The sequence below is a fragment of the Ochotona curzoniae genome, unplaced genomic scaffold, assembly GCF_017591425.1.
Source record: "Ochotona curzoniae isolate NIBS_2020 unplaced genomic scaffold, NIBS_Ocur_1.0 scaffold_3208, whole genome shotgun sequence".
Lineage (NCBI taxonomy): Eukaryota > Metazoa > Chordata > Mammalia > Lagomorpha > Ochotonidae > Ochotona > Ochotona curzoniae.
Genome location: NW_024467106.1, coordinates 48058144 through 48077430, shown reverse-complemented (window position 1 = coordinate 48077430; position 19287 = coordinate 48058144). Strand labels below are relative to the sequence as shown.

Sequence of the window (19287 nt, the reverse complement as noted above, 5' to 3'; positions counted from 1 at the left end):
GTTGCTTATCAAGGCTGAAAGAAATAAAAAATTCAGATTATTTCAGGGACACAATAGGAGAGGAGACTGTTATCCGATGTTTTATTACTATTTTTTTTTAAAGGATCACACTGGTTCTATTTTCTCTCCTTTTTCCATTACTATGTACATATATGTTTAACATTTTCCCTGTGTAGATTTATCATATCATCAATTATCAATCACATGCTCTCACATTTTTCCTAAAAAAGAAATTCTGCCAAGAATCCTTGCTTCCAAGAGGTCACAGCATTACTGGGGTTTGGAAGTGAGGAAAACAAGCCCATTACAATTAGATGATAAGACAACCCTGATGAAGTTTAAGGAGGCAGGTGAAATGATGCGACACAGCTCCTGTCGTGCGTAAATAGCCAACAATTTAAAGGCAGAAGAGATTACTACAGTCCTGACTGACATGCAAAAATTAGTCCTTCAGTTCCATTTATTTTTTAGTTTAGGATTTTTGGAAGTATAATTTATATGCTGTAAGATGCGCAGATACTAAGTATCATTATTTAATTTTGACAACTATATATATGCAATCATAAAACCGTCAGCAAAATTAAATGTTAACTCTTTCCAACTTCCCAAATCTGTTCCTCTTAGTGCTGCCCTCGGAGGCAACTGGCTCTCGATTTCTGAGTTTGTTAGTCTTTTTTCTGGGGGCTCAAGAAAGAATCTGCATACTTCGCTGATTGGAACAATTCAGTCTTATGACTCTAGGCCAGAGGTCCCCGTGTCCTGCTGAGAAATCGATGGGGTTGGGCATGGAGCTTAAGCTTCTGATGGTCATCTTCAGGTCTGAGCATCTGACCAAGTGTACACTGCTGTGGTCCTGTTGTTTTGAATCTATTTCTCCTTTCTCCTTCCTCTCCATCACTCATTGGAGAAAGATGTGCAAGTGCTGTGTGTGTGTGTGTGTGTGTGTGTGTGTGGTAGGGATAGTTCATCCTATGTGCTGGTTCTCAAAATTTCTACACTTAAAATTTTGGAGGCCATTCTCAAAATTGTGTGTACCACATTTTTGGAAATCATATCATGGAACCGGCATTGTAGCGCAGCCTGTTAAGCTACCACCCGGGACTTTAGCAACACATGTCAGAGCACTTTTGTTGAATCTGGCTGCTCTGCTTTCTCTCCAACCCCCTGCTAATTTACACAGAAAGGTAAAAGAAGACACCCTGATTACCTGGATGCCCGCCACCCTTGCAGAAGGCTCAAACAGATTTCCAGGCTTGTAGCCTTGGTCTGGCCCTGTTCTGGTTGTTGTGGCAACTTGGACAGTCAACCAGCAGTTGGAAGTTCTCTCTGTCTCCTTTCTCTCTCTGTTTTTCTTTGCTACCTTTCAGATAAATAAGCAGATAGCAAACTTTTAAAAAATCCAAACATTTATTTAAATGTTTGGAAAATAGCTGGAAGATTGAGCAAAGGTGGGAAGTTTCAGCCAGAGTAGCCACCCCCTTTGGGCAGAGCTGTGAAGTATGCGCTAAGCCTGTGAAACACACTAGTTATTAACCAAATGTAAAATAATATTCAGGAGGATTTGAAATTATGCTGGAGAGGTTTTGATCTGCTAATTATAAAGTGTTAAGAACTCAGCAAAACAAGCAAATCAAAAAATGAGGGAAAATAACAACACATAGAAAAAACAAGTTTTACAGTAAATAAAATGTAATCAGAGTAATATCTAAGCCAGGAACACAGTAATGGAACCATAATTAAGTAGATAATTAGTGCTGACTTGTCAAAAATATAGTCAGTTTTTATTGGAAAAAAATGAAAGAAGAGAACAGGTCATGAGAAGTATAAGGTTGCTAAAACTAAGTTTCGATACTATGAAATAAGATTGAATATAAATACCATTAAATAGAAGAATCTAGGCAGTTGGTAACAACGCAACACAGAAGTGTTTTCCTTTTTCATTTTAAATTTGTGGTATTTGGAACTTGAAGTAGCACAGACACTCTACATGGATAAAACACAGAAATAATATTTACTAAATATCTTGCATTTTAACAGCTAACCAAATATATTTATGTTAGCATATAAAAAATAAGACTAGCCTTTATACTCCAAGATTTTAAGCACTTAAACAATTTCTGGCAATTTTATTTCATATTAGTTTTCCTGCTGTTATTAGAGATTAAATAATTTAGAATCACTGCTTTTGTTTCACTTGGCTGCAATCAAAGCTACTCAGAGAGCAAGTAGAGCGAGGAGTCGTCTAACTACTGCAGAGACAGAGAGAGTGAGCTACTGTCTCCTGGCCCACTCCACAAATGGCCTCAGTGTCTGAGCTGGCCATGTCATAACCAGGAGCCAGGCAATTCCTGAGACTTTCCCACACATGTGATAGTGGCCCAAGTATTGGGCTGTCTTCTACTGATTTGCCCACAGCATGTGCAGGGTGCTGGGTCAGAAGTGGAGGCGCTGAGACTCAAACAGGTGCCTGGATGGGATGTCGGCATCAGAGATGCCATCTATTTTTATGCAATATGCCGCAATGCCAGCCCTGAAATGGGATTCTTGAAGACACCATCTTTAGGGATAGCCAATGATATGGGATGATTCGCAGTCCACCAGAACAAAGAAGAGCGGCATTTTAGGATCTCAAAATTTCAAGTACACTCTGACAGCAATTACACAGATTCTGAACCCTAAATGTATAACTTCTGCATCTAATGACAACTTCCCTCACAGCCTCTATAGTGATGAAAGACAGTCCCAAGTCAGTGCTCACTAGCCTTGGGCATGACTGCCTTTGAAATCATGCTTCGTCCTTTGGAATCTTTCTGTGTGGGAATGAGACTTTTTTTTTTTTTAATTTTATTTTTGATGGTGATTGCATAGTTGATCAGTCTGGGAAGGGCTGAGAGTCAGGGGATACAGGATGAGGCCATTGTTTACACATTTTCTTTTTCTTCTTCCTGTATCTGAGGGAGGGGAGGATTTAGTGGGAGGGTCCACACCCAGCTGCCCAGTTTACTGAGACTCTTCTAATACGTCACCATTAAATATGCTGTGAGGCATTGTCATTTATCACTTGTTGTGTTGTATCTTATCGACTGTGAGGATGCGAATTTTCTGACACATGTAATATAATGGCAGTTAAATAGAGCTGATTAAGTTTTTTAAAAAAAGCATCTTTAGTTTGTTAAATAAATACATGCTGACCCCCTATCCTGTTATACTCTACAGTGTACAGAAAGATAGAATCTCTGACCATGGAGAGTGAAATGTCAAGTGCAGAGGCAGCTTTTCTGCAGCTCGCTGTGCTCAGTGACACTGCAGGCCAAATGACCTGGGATAACACCCGATACAAGAGGGAAGAGGGCATGGGGAGCAGCCATCTGTAAAGATCAAAGAGTGACCTTCATCACCATTTCAAACACAAGAGCTCCTTGACTTTGAAAGAAAAACAAAATCCACTTTGTATCTTGCTAGCTTCTTTCTGCCCAGATTTTAATAACTTCCCGTTCGCAAGTTTCCACTTTATTTATAGCCATAACTTCTCATCTGAACCCCAAAACTTAGGGGATTTATGAAGAAATAGTTCATTTTAAGTGAAAACACCTATGCTTTCAGTTCTCAACCACTCCTTCAGGAGTCTGAAATGGGTGTAAAGATTCAGAATTGGGGTCGGCACTGTGGTACAGAGGGCAAGGTACTGCCATCTCCCTAATGGTCTAAATAAGTGGAAGTCACCGTTATATGAAATCTTTTCACAGGGAAGGTTAAGTCATGGCCAGAGATTCCAGCATCCCATCTAGCCATCGCTTAGTGAGCCATCTGGTCGGCTGCGGATCCAGCTCTCCGCTAATGCACCTGAGAAAGCAGCCAAAGAAGGACAGTGCCTTTGCACAGGCCATCCAGAAGAAGCTCCTGGCTTCGGCTTAGTCTTGCTGTGTATTTTGTGGCCATTTTAGGAATGAATCAGTGGATGGGAGATCTCTCTGTCGCTTCTTCTGTTCATGCAATTCTTTTAAATAAATAAGCTTTTTTTTTTTTTTAAGAAAAATAAAAGATTCTGACCCCTAACATCAGGGTGTTTTGGGCATCCTAAGATGTTATGAAACCTTCCTAAAGATTTAAGATTCATCCTGTTTTATATTTACTGTGATTCTCTTAGCAATGAAGATACAGCAAGATCACACTATGAACAGATCTAATTTTAACTTTCTACCTTCTTTAGTTCCATATAAGTCGGGGCAAAGACAGCCTCTTTAAGATTTTCTTACTCACAACTTCTTGGTATACGAGCAAATTGAATTTTGAAAATGATTGCGTATTTTGGAGTTACCTGGAAACAGAAAACATTTACTAAGCTCTGAAATACCAGAAATGTCCTTGGAGTGGTGTGTGCATTTGAGCTCATTTCCCCAGGGTGAAGTTGGTGTAGTTCACTGACAGAGAGACAAAACACACACACACACACACACACACTCCAGAAAAAGTGAATGTACTGGAAGAAAACTTAAGAAAGAAGAATGCGTTAATGGACACCAGGGGCCTTGTATGCTTGGGATCAATATCCCCAGGCAATCAGCCACAAGTCGGAGTGGCTGGGAGAAAGCTAAATTTACTCCTTACAAAGAAAGGAGACAGTTTCCTGAAGAAGCTGCCTCCCTGGGAAGCAGTTTTCCAGGGCTTTTGTTTCAACAAATTAGGGGAAGCTTCTATGACTTGGCAAAAGAGGAAAGGAAGGCCTCTACTGCTCAATCTGTAAGCAACATAGTCTTCATAGACCGAATGTTCAGAAGATGGTAGCAATCTTTTCCTACAGTTTGACGATTTAGCATTAGGACAAGAAAATGTGTGTGTACATATACAAATACATAGATAGATAGAGATAGAGACAGACATGGATGGGCGTATATAACTCGCCACAAGTTCTTACAGTGACTGGAGCAAATAGTATGCATAAGCTCTTAGTCGTATGCAAAGCTTATCACTTAGTGAACTTGAGGCGATGGATAACTTTGTGGGACACCATAGCGGCATAACAGATAGAACCATCAACTGTGGCAACCCCTGTGGGCACCATTTATATCCTACCTGCTCCACTTCCCTTCCAGCTCCTGGCTAATGAAAGAAGACGTATTAGAAAAAGTCCAGGATTCATTACTTTTTATTTTTACTTTTTGAAATTATATTTGAGAAGTCAGCCATGTGGTGTAGTAGGCCATGCCCCCACCTGTGGCACCAGCACCGTAAATGGAGGCTGACTCAAGCACCAGCAGCTCCACTTCTGATCCAGCTCCTGGCTCATAACCTAAGAAGCCAGAGAAGGATGGTTCAAGTCCTTGGGCCCCTATACTCACATGGGACACCTGGAAGAAGCTGTTGGCTCCCAGCTTCAGGTAAGCTCAGCTCCGATTGTGGCCATTTGAAAATTGAACTAATAGATGAAAGAATTCTATCTCGTGTCTTCTCTCTGTAACTCCAGCTTTCAAATTTTTTTTTTAAAAATAAGTCTTTAGAAAAATGCATTTGAAAAGTAAAACAAAACAAAAGAAATGATAGGATAGACAGACAGATAGCTCACCTACCTACCAGTTACTCATCAGATGCCTACTCAGGGTTTTAGATGGGTGGCAGGGAATCACTTGAGCTGTCACCTCTTACCCCTGGCATGGACACTAACAGCATGGGAAGTGGAACTGTAATCCAATCCAAAAAACCCTCTTGTATGAGAGGAGGAAAAATCAAACTGCTGCATCAAATCTTTGCCCCGATACTTATTTTTAAAAAGCTAGAACTAAAACAAATTAGGGAAAATAAAAATGAATGTATTGAAATGTAGTTTTTTAAAGTTGGGATTTTCCTCCAAATAATCTAAGAGCAAGAATGTTCCTCTTTCCACCAGTTGATGTATATTAGGGATGTTCAAAATATTTATAATTTGCTGAATAAATGTGGGTAAGTGAATAATTGTATAGCAAATGTATGAGTGAAGGAATGACAGTGAATGAAAGTACGACCATGTAAATGAATAAATGAATGGTCATCTAAGTTGTAAGACTTTCAGATTGTTAAAAGTCTCTACAATCCTCCTGGGGGAAGGACTTAAGTAGCCTTTGGTTTTGCTAAAAGAAATAAAGACTGTGTTCCTAGAAACAGTAGTCACAACAAAGAGCCCAGCATGTAACAGAAATGAAGACATTCACCCCAATGTGAGTGACTGGCAGGAATGCCAGTGTGTACGCAACTGCACCAGACTGGCTTCCGCACCCAGCAGAACAGGGACCAACAGCAGAGTAGGGTAGCATTGTCGTGGTTGTGGGTGGGCGGTGTTTACTTGGGCTGCTGAGTCTTCAGGGCTCTGGAATTCCAGGAACTGCAGAAGTGGACGCTCGACCACGCGCAGACCTTGAGTCATCCAAACACTGAGGCTCATGTGCTCAGGGATGCATTTATGGTGATGTCCTCGGAAAGACCCAAATTAGGTCCAATAAGGAGAGTGATATAACGTGCTGTGCACAGGTGTAGAGGAATTTCGGCCCACTGTTTCAAACATAGTATTCTCATCACTTCTATACTTTTAGGTTTTAGATTTTCATGTATGTCTCTTCTTGCAGAATGTAAGCTCTATGAGAGCCAAAATTCTTAATGCTTTTGCTTCAATATTTTAAATGCTGTTTCTCTAATACTTGAAATAACGTCTGGTGCATTCGGGAGAATCAATAAATTTTTAATTGAATAAATGATGAAGTTTATATTTAAGAAAGGGTTTCACCATTGCCTAGTATATTTCCTTTAAAATATTTTTGAGAAAATATAACCTCTCATTTCCTGAAGTATTGGTCTGCAAGCACAATTATATTCATCATTCCCATATATAGCCAATGTTAGTACAGCATAATCTATAAACAAAATTCTATCTGCCTTCACAGTGTTTAGAATACCAATCTCCTTTGCTTTCAGTTACATCTCTGAATTACTAAAGAAGGTCATCCTCTTTTTAAGTTATTGTCTGCATACTAGATACCATTCTCAAATGTGAGCTTAAGTCGTACAGTCAAGTAACCTCCATGCTATGTTTTCTGTATTCATCTGGATGCAACTAAATGCTGCATATGCTAACTCAGCTGGGTAGGGACTATGGGAGACTCCTATTTAACAAAGGCATCTGTTGCATTTGATATTCAATATCATTCTCATCACTGAACAGAATGCAATCAAATCTGTCAGATGTAATTACTGTCATCAAAGTCAAATAAAGTGTCCAAGGTAGGCTCACAGAATCATCTGCATAGTTTTGAATCAGAGAATAAAAAGTGGCTGAAATGTTGCTTAATGTGGATGTCACTGCCAGAGGTATTTGTAATTTTTAAAAGATCAGAAAGTATTCACCTTTATGATTAATAGTCTTTAAAATGCCAGTGATCAATGGGTTTCTAGTTCGTAATTTTTCTCTTAACATAAAATTCCCAAACATACAGAAGCAAGTATGATGGAAGATCTCCAATGCTAGACCACACATTTTTTAATTAGGACATATAATAACATCAGTGAAACACGTGATCAAGGCAAGCAATTCAATAAAGCGATACACAAAAGTTTACAGTTCACAACCATCCAGATACTTAAGTTAATAAAATTTTTCTACTAAAGTAATTGAAAATTATACAGAAAAAGACTGCAATAGCAACATTTTGTCGATGATGTTTCTTTCCTTAGTCTCTTTTGCAAAAAGTAGAAAGTAGTGATGGAAACAGTTCCATGAAAAATCTCTATAACAAATCTAGGTAATAGGAAATCAACACAGGCCCCAAAATCCAGATGAGATCAGGCCCATTCAGGGTGATACGGCTGTAGACTGGCCCCCAAATTCAAATGGAAACACCCAAGACACAAACAAATTTAGGACATAGTATCAGTGATTGTATAAAAAGAAGCAGATGAGAAGACAAAGAACTGCTAACAGTGTGACAAACCGACCTGTCAGCATCCCTTGCAATGGGCCAAACTGAGCCTTGCTACAGGGTGAATGAGGCTCCAGTAGCCAGGGCAGGGTATTGACAAGCTCTGTTGGTCTGAGTCTAGGACTGGTAATTATTAAACTTTTGTACTGAGATGTTTATAAATATATATTTAAAAGCTTAGGAGAAAAATTAACAAAAATATAATCCATACTCAGTAATAATCCAGTAAGCAAGTTTATGTATATAGTATATTGATTTTATATCAGATAATCAATAATTTTAGTACTTAACCACTAATATTATATTATTCTCAAATTATATATTATTGCAGTTAATTTAGTTTGCATTTTTATGCTTAAAAATTATAGGTGTGATTTATTCTAAAGAGTGAAACTCAAAATTGACTCTGATTCAACCAACGTATTTTACCTAAAAGCAGAAAGATGGATCATGATTGAATTCAATATTATTAAAGAGACAAGGAGATATACACGGAAAGAATTGGTTTTCACTGCTGCTAATATGAAAAAACAAAATCTGTGGAACCTCACAAATTACCTACATATTAATAAACACATATTTCTAAATAAACTGGCATGGAGAAAATGCTAAAGTAAAAGGTACAGATGCACAAGGAAAGAAGCTATGAGAGAGGAAAGACAGCCCTAGAAAATAAACAATATGAAATATTAGTCAATTATAGTGTATATACAAAATTGCATTTTAAATTATTTCTTTTATAAATAAGTAATTTTAATCATAAAAGTATTGATTAACTAATTGATTTGACAGGTGGTTCACTCTTGAACTGCCCACAACATCCCCCCAAATTTTATTATTTTTATTGGAAAGGCGGATATACAGAGAGGAGAGACAGAGAGGAAGATCTTCCATCCGATGATTCACTCCCCAAGTGAACGCAAGGGCCGATGCTATGCCAATCTGAAGCCAGGAGCCTCTTCCGGGTCTCCCACGTGGGTGCAGGGTCCCAAAGCTTTGGGCTGTCCTCGACTGCTTTCCCAGGCCACAGGCAGGGAGCTGGATGGGAAGTGGGGCTTCCTGGATAGAACCGGCACCCATATGGGATCCCAGGCGTGCAAGGCGAGGACCTTAACCACTGCGCCACCACTGCGCCGGGCCCCAACCCCAAAATTGAGCCAGACCAAAGCTAGGAGCCAGAGAACCCCATGAGGATCTCCCCGAAGGTGTCGGTACCAAGCAGTTGGCCCATCATCTGCCATTCCGTAGGTGCATTAGCGAAGAGCTAGTTTAAAGAAAAGTAGCTGTGACTTGAGTTGGCACTCAAGAATGGGAAAATCATGTCTGCAATGAACACGGACTCAATATTTGACATTGAAGAGACATTTCACTGTTATGATGATTACTTAACGGAAAGTAGTTCCAGTCTTTTGGAGTGATACAGATGGAAATAGTTAAGGAAGGAATGGTGCAATATTAAGAAATAGGTTGAGAAAAGTGGCCAGGATTTAAATCAGATTAGTCACAAGTTGATCATAATCCAAGTGAGTGATCAAGCTATAGGTGTTCACTATACTCTTCTACTGTAAATGATGTTTGGAATTTCTTATAATACAGGGGGAAAACAAAGGAAAAAATTGCTCTACTATAGATTGAAAAAGGAGAAATAGGAGAAAGTGTCAAAATGAAAACTCATATTCTGCAATATTCCACCCTAAAATGAGACTTGCAGAAGACTTTGTTATAGCTAGTCAATTTTTCCATTTCCAGAATGTTCCAAATCTTTATAAACCATCTGGAGAGCAAAGATCTGGCTAGATTTCTAGTCCACTGTAATAATGAGACATTTTATTGAGAAAGAATATCAAAAAGGAAAGCTTTTCATGTGATTGTATGTAGACACTGAAAACTGAAATACTAAAGCAATTTTGATCTCAATATTCAGACACATACATATATAATAATGCAAGCAATATCAAACTAGGTGGTGCCATGTTAAGAACAAAACCAAAATAAAGAATACAACCATTAAAAATTAAACCAAACATAGCTCTTCTGTTCCAAATTTGTTATCTTGTTTTTCCAATCACTTACTTTCTTAGCAATAATATGGCATAAGAAGGAGTATTAATAAAGATTAAGAATTTATAATTTTGAACAATGAATGTAAGAGAAAATAGAAATCAAGCTACAAAACAGTATTTTTCAAAGGCAGCATTTTATGAAACATACAAATAAACAGTGCAATTCAAAGTCCTTGCCCTTTCTACTCAGTCTTCCTTAACTTCATTTTTTTTCTACAGGTCTGTATGAGTCACTTTATTTCATGTAAGTTCTAACATAGATGTGTCTGGTTATATAAACTTTGGATCAAATACTACACTTTCTTCTAACTTTTCATTTTATTCTTTCTCTGGCAATTGAGTCAACAAAAACAGGGAGAAAAGAGAGGAACAAGAAAGAATATAAAATCAACATATCTGGGCACATTTGATCATGTGCCTCTTTAACTTGTGTTAGATATAAGTCTCATTAAGTCCCATATAAGATATATAAGCAATCCAGTGGGATATGCAAAAATTGGTCTAAAAGGGCCCAGCAAAGTCTTCGCCTTGAATGCACCAGAATACCATATGGGTGCCGGTTCTAATCCCAGCAGCTCCAATTCCCATCCAGCTCCCTGCTTGTGGCCTGGGAAAGCAGTCGAGGATGGCCCAAAGCCTTGGCACCCTGCACCTGCATGGGAGACGTGGAGGAGGTTCCTGGCTCCAGGCTTCAGATCAGCTCAGCACCGGCCATTGTGGTCACTTAGGGAGTGAATCATCGGACGGAAGATCTTCCTCTCTGTCTCTCCTCCTCTCTGTATATCTGACTTTGTAATAAAAAATTAAAAAATAAATATTTTTTAAAAATTGGTCTAAAATTTGCAGGCAAGGAAATTACAAAATAATGTTCTCTTGCTACATCAATTCAACTTAACAAACGTGGGTTAGTATTTACTGTAAGTGGAGCACTGCAAACAATGCTGAAGATTTAGCTAAGAACAGCGTATTGTACCTGCCCTGCATATGCAAAGGAATAACTATAGAGAACTGCTTATAAAACACAGCTCAATAAGTCTCAACTAAACAAAAACTTATGAAAAAGTGTGATGGTTCCTAGTGCTTGAAAAGGTCAGGAAGACTTCTGCCATGCAGTGAATGTCCACTGATTAACAGGTAGTGTGAAAGGTCAGTGAGTAATTTAAGCAGAAAACAATGTGTTTTTCCTCTTAAGGAGAAAAGGAGGTGGAAAATATTGCCATGCCCAAGCGCAAGGACTCAAAGAGAAGAGAGAAGAGTCAAAACAGTGGATGAAGAATGAAAAAATATGGGTGGTGAAGGAAGTCAAGTTAGAAAAAACTCAAAAATGATGTGGTGTGTTTGCCTGTGTCACAGGCAATTGAAATGACCTGATTTTGAATCAAAGCATAAATGAACTCATTCACACCTACCTCCTGGGTCATCCTTGTTTACACCAAATAAGCTGCTTCAAAATAAGCAACCTCTCTCCACCCTTGCAACTGTTGTAGTGTAGCCATGCTTCCAAGGTGCTGAACTCTGCAGCCGTGAGCAATGCTTGCATGTGTGCCACTGCAAACAGAATCTGGGCATTGTCCCTGTCATGACTAAAAGTACTCAACAAAGTCTGTCCCTAAAGCAAACGACACCAATTGTGCCTCCTGACAGTTGCTTTACCAACCTATAAGATTTACTGAATTCTATAAAATGCAGACAGAAGATTCCAGTACAATAATGAGTGCAAGTTCACTGTCAAGTAAACTTCCATAATTTAAAAAAAAAATGGAAAGAACAGCAGTTAGCTAAGCAGCAGGTAAGAATGTTTGGAGAAGTGTGAGCCCCTTCCGTGCCTTGCGCTGTCGATCTGGCATAGAGAAGAGTTCTGCCAGGATCTGCGTGCTCAGCTCTAGCTCGTAGAGTGCCAGACACGCTCTTAGGAGAGCCAACGGAGAAAGAACAAAGCGAGTCCACAGTACTTGCCTTCCTATTTTCTCTACAAAGCATACTAGGTCTTACAGGTTTGGCTCTGTCATTTGGAACTAAAGGCTAAAATTCAGTACTTTTTTTAAAGGTTCATTTGTTTTTATTGCAAAGTCAGATATACAGAGAGGAGGAGAGACAGAGAGGAAGATCTTCCGTCCGATGATTCACTCCCCAAGTGAGTGCAACGGCCGGTGCTGTGCTGATCTGAAGCCCGGAGCCAGGAACCTCCTCCAGGTCTCCCATGCAGGTGCAGGGTGCCAAGGCTTTGGGCCATCCTCGACTGCTTTCCCAGGGCACAAGCATGGAGCTGGATGGGAACTGGAGCTGCTAGGATTAGAACCGGCACCCATATGGTATCCTGGTGCATTCAAGGCGAAGACTTTAGCTGCTAGGCCACCACTCCAGGCCCTAGTAATTTTTTTTTAAGCACAGTCTCTGAGAATCAGTTACAGAGATCATTAAGTGAAAAATGTATGTCCATATCTCAATGAAATATTAATGAAGTTGAATCCAGTGCCTAACAATCTGGAGTATTAAAATACAATAAAGTTTGGTCAGTTTATTATTATTTTGGTTGTCAAATACTAATTAGTATTGTAATAGTATGTCAGGAACAGAGACATCAAAGTTGTCAGGTTTTGTTCTTTTTCTCAGCCAAGAAAGAAATGGTTGTATCTGCAGTCCCGGGGCCCACCTAGGAACTAAGACTCCACTTCAGAGTATCTGTTTTCAAGTCCCAGCCCCAGCTCCTGACTCCAACTTCCTTCTAAGGCACATCCTGCTTGGCAACAGAAGATGGCTCAAATAACTGGGCTCCTGCAACTCATGTGGAGACCTGGACTGGGTTCCTGTTTCCTGGCTTTGGCCTCATTCCAGCAATAGCCTTGCTATCATTTGGGGTTAAAGCAAAGGATGGGAGCCTCTTTTCCTCTCCGTCTTGAATAAATTGTTTCAGTGCTGTACTTAAAAATCTCCTATTTCTTAATGTCGTAGCCTAGTTCAAGCATGGCATCTGTGAGACCTGCTTCAGACGCTGGAGATGGGACTCTGCTCCTCAAGGGTCAGCATACGGTGCCAAGTATGAGTGTGCAGACTACTCAGTCTCTCAAGGATGTGCTAATCAGAGTTGGACAAACATCTGCATTCCAGCCCAAGGGTGGGCAGTAGTCGTGGTTAAGGGATATGAGGCTGACAAGCCAAACAAAACAGAAAATCAGGACAGCTAGCAAAGATAAAAGTTGAAAGCCAAGTGATGATGAACAAGATCCGGAGACATTCAAAGGCAAAAAACACATTGCTCAGTTTTAGGTAGTCTCAGAATAATCTGATGCATTTAGAGCAAATTCTGCAAACAACAACTAAAAATGCATGCTAACCACGATTTAAACAAACATTCTCACACGACATGGGTTCTGGAACCAGGCAGAATTCTGGTTTTGTTTTAGCTGCTCAGCCATGGCAGAGCTCCAGGTCCGTGTCTCTTCTGGTCCTCTTGACATTCTTCTCGTGGTTGCAGATTATTGCAACAGCCAATCACGGCATCACATGACTGTGCTCAAGGCCACTCAACAGGATGATTCAGGGCAGAAAACTTATCCACAGACCAACCCTCCAGATCGAGAAGGAATGAAAGATTTTCCAGAAGCATGGAACTTGTCTGCTAGATCTGGAGTGAGCAATTGATGTTGGTTGCTTGCATCTTTACTGGTGCTAACACTGCAAGTCACTTACGTAGACAAAGCATAATAATTCACCCCTGTATTTGATCACCTGGCTGTTTTTAGTCCAGAGGCCTAATTCCCTGAAATGAAGGGCTTTTGATCAAATATCCAAATTGTGGTCTTTCAATCACAAAGAAGAGAAAGTAGGGTTTCGATAAGCAAGATACTCTCAATATAATTGTACCTTCACCTTTGTAAAACCTGAGAAAGTTTACAAAAAAAAAAAAGAGGTAATCGTATGACCCAAATCACAGAGATTCAATTTTAATTAATGTGAAATAAATCTTCAGTATTAGCATCTTTAAAACTACTCATGTGATTCGGATTTGCAGCCAAGGTTAAGAAGTAACCGGCGGAAACGTCAAAGAATGATATTAACTGTTTAATACATAATAAAACATCCCTAGAGCAGAGACTGATTTAACATGATTGGCAACATAATAAATCCTTAAGTCAAGGTCTGCTTCAGCTTTTGAATTTTTTAAAAAAATTTGTTATGTTACTTGACACTCACAGAGTTAATGTTATGTTCATTTGTGAATTAGAAATAATGCTCAAAATGTCATTACTCACGCTTAAGAGGCACTTCTCACCTTGTGGGTGACATTTATTTTTATCCTGTTTTGCCAAATACATATTTCATGTAAGTTCACTAAATACTGAATTATAAGCATGGGTTTGCTCTTATGGGTAAAATGGTCATTTACAAACATTTATTTAATGATTATGCCTGTAAAGATGGTAGATTGAATTTAACTCAATGTTTCTTAATTTTGATTATTTTTTGTACACATTAACCCTTAAAATTTTCTACCTTATATTCCAGAAATGAGAATATACAAAAATACAGACATATTGACAAACTAGAAACTTGAAGGAATCATTCTAAAGTTGCATTGTTTTATGTTGGTTGGATAACAGATAAATTGAGACAAAGGTAATTTTGATGTACAATGGGACAACCACAACCCTTTTCTGAGTGTCTAGGTTCAAATCCCGGTTTCACTCCCAACTCCACCTCCCTGTACAGGAGAAGACTGGGAGGCAGGCAGGCGGAGGCTGATGCAGCTGCATTGCTACTACGCATGTGCAGACCTAAACTGGGCTCTCAGTCCTAGCTTCAGCCTGGTCAAGCTTCTGCAGGCTATTGTAGGCACCTAGGAGATCAACCAATAGATGGCAATCACATGTCTCTAACATTTCTATCTCTCCCTATCACTGCCTATCTATCACCACTCCTAGATATTATCCAAATTTGTAAAAGTTATTCTTGATTGTTGCCACTTTAGGGGCCAGCATGGTGGCACATCAGACTAATCCTCTGTCTGCTGCACTGGAATCTCATATGGGTAACAGTTTTAGGCCAAGCCCCTTCACTTCGGATCCAGCTCCTGGCTAATGCCCTGGGAATGCAGCAGATGGGCCAGTCTTGAGCTCTTGCATCCGTTTGGGAGACCCAGAAGAAGCTCCAGCTCCCAACCTCAGATTGGGTGAGTTCTGGCAATTGCAGCCATTTGGGAAGTGAACCAGCAGATGGAAAATCTCTCTCCCACTCTCTGTCTCTCTGTCTCTCTCTTTTTCTCACTCTGTGTGTGTGTATGTAGATTTCTCTGTCTGTAATACTGACATTCAAGTAAAAATCTTTTTTAAAAAGTTGCCAATTTAACCTCTGAGCTGTCTACCAGAGTGGTAGATCAATTTCAGAATCCTACCCCCTTACAAAAAATAGGTGATTGCCTTGCTTTCTTTGCTTTTTCTTCCTTACTGAGATTTTCCTACTTGCTCATTAAATTTCTTTATTATCATCACTGCTGCCCCTTGCTGTAGGTAAATGACAAAATTCCCTGAGAATGATGGTATCAGAAGTAAGAAATGTAATTTGTGTTGTTAAGAATAAACCCATATCTTCTGTAGTAGAAAAATGATGTCACATCTCAGTTTTACAATCTTCTGGGCAGTAGGAATATGCTAAGATTTATAGACTGAAATAAAGGGAATTGAAAGAGTCTCGGTCTTACCTAGAGTGTTGGACTGTATCTGCAGAAAAAATACATTCCACATAGTCTGTAAAGTAAGAATAATTGGCAGAGATTAATCCAGAACTCCAAAAATTGGTATTCCAAGCAGAAAACCAATTGCAATTTTTGTTTAAATGTGTGATGCAGTAAGGCAACTAGCAAATGGTATAACAAATTTTACCATTGACTATGCACCCAGGATTTTACTAAAAAGCTTAAATACACACTTTTATTTAGGTCTCATGATCAAGATTATAAAACTGGGAGTATAAAATTTCCTTTTGAGCAGGGAGAACCGAAGCTAGGAGAACCGAAGCAAAGTGCTGAATGTCACATGACAAGTGAATGTGTAGCTCCAATACAGATAGAGGCTACTAATCAGGGTTGATCATGTTCACATTCAGACTGAAGCAAACAAGTGTTGACAGCTGACCATCAATAGTTCTATGAAAGAGAGGAAACAGAATATTTTTCTACATGTCTTCACAGAATATAGGAAGTAAATATTACAGTAATATCCAATCTAAATTATTTATATGTAACAACTCCTTGTAGCTCTCTGATCAACACAGGTATTGCAATTTTTCCATAGAATAATCCTACAAATACCCTGCCCCTCCATGCACAGAAAAGATAATTCCTTCTCCAAAGGGAACTGTGACCCCAGGAGGCATGACAAAATGAAGCTATCTTTGGGTGGACTGAAGGGGACAGTCTTGACCCAGAGGATCAAACAAAAATGGGAAAGTTACTTTTACAGGTGATAACTATGTGCTCTCTTTCAGGCTATAGAGGGAAACATTAAAGGAGATGCTCAAAGCTTTGATGAAGGTTGGTTGGTTCTATAGGATGGAAGTGCAACTGAAGAGTTACAAAAGCTCTGAGACTTCTCACTAGAGGAAAGGTAGAGGCTTCACCGGGCCGAATAGCTGGTGTGGGGTTCATTTTAAGTTGAACCTGTCTATTGATGTGTCCCACATGAAAAAGAAAGCACATATAGAATGGTGCACACTCCTTGGAGTTTCCCAGCAGTTGATTCATGATAAATTTTAAAATAGGAGGACACATTAAGGACAAAAACCTCGCTGTCTGAGTAACAGCAAAAGAAGAAGGTTTCCTTCTGAAAATGTTTGTCACGTGCTTAGTGTACACACCTAAGATTTGTCATGTTGCATATATTCAGAAAACATTGATCACATTGTGTAGAGTTACATTCTAGGACAGGGAGTGGAAATCCCAGAAGAAATTCAAAAGCATGTCTGATATCCCAGATCCAATGCTAGGATGATCACCTACTACTATGGAGCTACCAAAAACAAAAAGACCTCTGAAACCAGCTGCTGGGATCAATGTTTTCCCTTTGGAGGCAGGTTCTTTCTAAAGAGTTTAATTCCTGAAGGTTGCCTTGATGACACAGTGCTCTACTGAGCCCTGGCCTAGAATCTGAAGCCTTAAGGTATGGTCCGAGATGAGAAAGGGAATTTTCTTTTTGAGAAATTTCCTACAATGCAATATTCTATCATCACTAGTCACCTAACTATAGACCTTTCCAACTCAATTCAAGCTCAATAAATTTAAAGGTGCATTTCAGAATTCAACTTATCCATCATATTAGTTGTATTTTCATGAAAGAAATACAGATATAGGACATTTGTTTCACTGCAGAACTTCTCCTGAATGATGAAATATCATTAGCAGTAGATGCCTCACTCGAAACTAAACTGTTTTCCTGTGCTTGAGAGGGCAGCTATGAGTTTCATTAAAGAACAAGAAGGGCCTTTCAGGAACTTACCACAGCAGGTAGGATCAAGTTAATGATCCTAAGATGGGGATGCTATCTAGGATTGTTGAGGTGGATTCTAAATGCCATTACATTTGTCCTTTTAAAAGAAAATTCTGTAAGATTGCTTCAGATGGGGGAACCTAATTCAAGCTCATTTCCAGAACTAAAAGTTTTTTTTTCCCTCAACCAGAGGATTTGAAGCTGATGCTTTCTCCAAATTTCCAAGATTCTTAGATAAAATATCAGGAAAATCAGGAAGACAGGATGATAAAAGCTGATTTGCTCCCTGTACTGGTAGGTCTCAGTCTGTCTGCTCGCCTATGAAGAAGAATGATAGAAAGCCATGAAACATTCCCTCTAAAATTGTCCATGAACTCACTAAAAACCTTCCAATTGAGCAAGAGGGGAAACAGATTTTTCAGTTTCCCATCTCCACCCTGTTGATAGTACAGAATGGAATGATGCCGGGGGATTTTGAGGCAGTTTAGAAATATCCACAAGTTGAGCAGTAGCAGGAAATGAGTCAAGGTATGCCCAAAGAGGCTCTGTTAGGAGAATAACTATGTTCTCAGAGAGTAAGGATGTAAGAGATGAAACCACCACCCAGCCTCCCACCCATCCCAGGGTCCCGCTGTGGGGCATGCTCCGAGGGTCCTGCTCAAACAGTTTTGATGGTTCAACAGTTCTGAATTGCTGCCAATCTCGTCACTTCAAGCACAATGAAATCTCTTCACAATCCACTGGCTGAAATAGTCTCTTCATGGATAGGGTTCTGAGAGGGTTATTTTTTTAATAGATGTCTTCTCTGCGTCTTCTGAAACCAGCATTCTTAATGACAGTAAACCTTGTTTGAACACTTGCATCATTATACTACTCAGATTTCCTTTTGGATATGGGGAGCTTCTGGTTTAAGGGTCTCGGAACATCTCTTGATTGTGATTGAGGACCTGGGAATTATGCAAGCTTCAGCATCGCCTTTAATTCTTTGACCAATGAAATAAATGCTGGGGCTTCTCTTTTTGTTTCTACCCTGAACCCAGGTACAAGGAAAAAAAATTATGGCATTAGTGTGGAAACAATTATCTTACCTACTTTCCTGTAGCCCTTGACTCTTTGTACCTTAATCAACTATATAAGATTATAGATGAAAATAAAAATAATAACGCATAGAGAAGTTAAACATTCCATTAGAGTTGCACTACAGAGCTAGCCATTGAATGATCTACCTCTTCTTTCAGATAGCTTTGAATCTAACTTCTAGAGATTCAGTTTTGAAACTATGCCCACTAGGAGACTGCTACATTCCTAAATAGTTTAAGCCCAAGTGGAGAACCGCAGAAACATGATTGAAAACCAGGAGTCCTGAATTCTTAAATGTCAGGCTCAAGGGAAAGTCCAGAATAATAGGCTGAACTAAAAAGAAGAGAGAGGGAGAGATGCCCCTAGGAGACCCACATCAGAGGAGCATCGTGTAGCAAGGGCAGGTCTGAGAGTCTTCTCCACCAGAGCAATGACCCTGCCTAGCACACAGCAGTAACAGCCAATGTGAACACGCTTCCCCAGCACCTGTCAGAGTGGACCATCTCTTCCAAAAAGGAAATTTCAAAACAAGATGAGATAATAGCTTTAATGACTCCATTGCAGAAACACAGAAAAAGACAGTGAAACTTCCCGTATGGTGTAGACTCAACCCAAAGCAGAATTCCGTGTGTGTGATTTTAATTTATCTAGGGTTAGAGGAAATATCAATCTGTGAGTTCTCATCACATAATTCACCTCTCTTCTTGAGCTTTTTCCCTT

The 19287-nt window shown here is 39.4% G+C and overlaps 1 pseudogene; it reads left to right on the top strand.

Annotated features, from left to right (window-relative positions):
* The first annotated feature begins 13420 nt into the window (after nucleotides 1-13420).
* LOC121144976 overlaps nucleotides 13421-19287 on the top strand; it is a 115006-nt pseudogene continuing 109139 nt past the window's right edge.